The following is a 1,841-nucleotide window of genomic DNA, read 5'->3' on the forward strand; positions in this document are numbered from 1 at the left end:
TCTCCCAGGCTTCCTACGTACAAATTCCAGGGGTCATTTCTGTGGCTTACAATGAAAGAACTCATTCAGCCCATCTATTGAGGTCTTTGTTTTGGCAATATTTGGTATTTTCTAAACATCTGATTTTTTTTTTTAATAGTCTGTTACTGTTCCTTAGAAGCAAGATCTTCCTTGCCCTCTGAAGTTATAACAGTTCATATAAAGCCTTTGTTCCATGAGCTCCATTTTACTTCCCAGTGTTAGTTATTATCTTTGTAGAGTTTGGAGCCCTCGTTTCATGTGTTTGGTTTTCTTCAGTTTGGCGACCCCAGCAATTGGTCCCCACCAGCCTGTCTGCAGTCTCCCTACACAGAGTGTGAGGAAGGTGCAGTGTGTAGTAGGGCAGGAAGCACCAACCATCCAACTCCAGAGCATGAGGGCTCCTTACGAGCCCAGGCACCTCATGCGGTGCATCCCCGCTCACTGCCACAGCCCAACTGCAGGGAGAGACCCCAGACCGCTAGATTTCCACAGGGCCAAGAATACATGCTATGGGAAGAGGTTATTTCCCAAGGGAAGCAGTGTAGCCTCACAGAGGCCAAGTCGACTTGGCGAGTGACCCTCAACTTCAAGGTTCACATGAAATTATTTGCAAATTCATGTGAACTCTGATTTCCTCATCTATAAAATGGGCATATTCCCAGCACGCAAAGCCATGGTGAAGGTTAAAGAATATTTAGTAATATATGCAAAACACCCAGCAGAGGGCCCAGGACACACATCCTGTAAGTGGCAGCTATAATTACTTTTACTTTATGTCACTTAGAACACTCCTGCAGTGTGATTCAGCATGTACCCCAATAAGCTGTACTTGAGCAGATGGAATTTTAACACCCTATCCTCCAACTTCAGGTTGATGTTTTTCTTTAGGGTGCCCCACCCTAACCCCATGATCAGTATTTCCGGGTCTGCTCTATAAGAGGCTCATCTCTCCCAGTTGTCCTGTAGAACTCTTTCTTCAAACACCATCATCTCTAGGGAGACTTCCCTGACTTCCACAGCCCTCTGCACTTACCTGCAACATAACCCACAATTCAGTGAATGACAGCAGTCCCTCAGTATCCATGGGGGATTGGTTCCAGGACCTCCCCGAAGATACCAAACTCCACGGATGCTCAAGTCTCTCGTATAAAATGGTATAGCATTTGCATGCAACCTACACACATCCTCCCATGTACTTTTAACTCATCTCTAGATTACTTACAATACCGAATACAGTATAAATGCCAGGAAAATAGTTGTAAATACAATGTAAATGCCATGTAACATAGTTTGCTTTTTGGAACTTTCTGGAATTTTTTTCCCCAAGTATTTTTGCATCTGTGGATGTGGAACCCCCCACAGGAGGGATATGGAGGGCCAACTGTAAACTGTTTACCCATCTCCCGTGCTGGGCTCCAAGACACACGTTTCTTTCACCCTGGGTCCCAGCGTCTAGCACAGAGGAAGTGCTCTGAGAAGGGGAGCAGGGAATAAATGATTTGCAGAAAGCAAAACATCCCTCCTGTGCTGCTGCTTCCCCAGCATCTTTGCAGGGAAGCAAAACCAACGAAAGGCTAAAGACTGGCAATGCCGACAGATCTGCAAACATCGCCTGGTGCTCAAAGGAAAATCTGGTCACAGGAGGCAGATATTTATCCCCTACATGTTTCGTTTTTCTTTCTCCCCATCCCTTACCGTCTCTAAACCATCTGTCTCTTCCCCCAACTTTACAACATGAAGTGACAACAGGAAGTCTCCCTTAAGCATTTTCTAATTTCTCTGTTATTTGGTTTTCTACTTTGGTACATGTGAGCCTTGGC

Source organism: Balaenoptera borealis (genome assembly GCF_965194805.1).
Source record: "Balaenoptera borealis genome assembly, chromosome: 10".
NCBI lineage: Eukaryota > Metazoa > Chordata > Mammalia > Artiodactyla > Balaenopteridae > Balaenoptera > Balaenoptera borealis.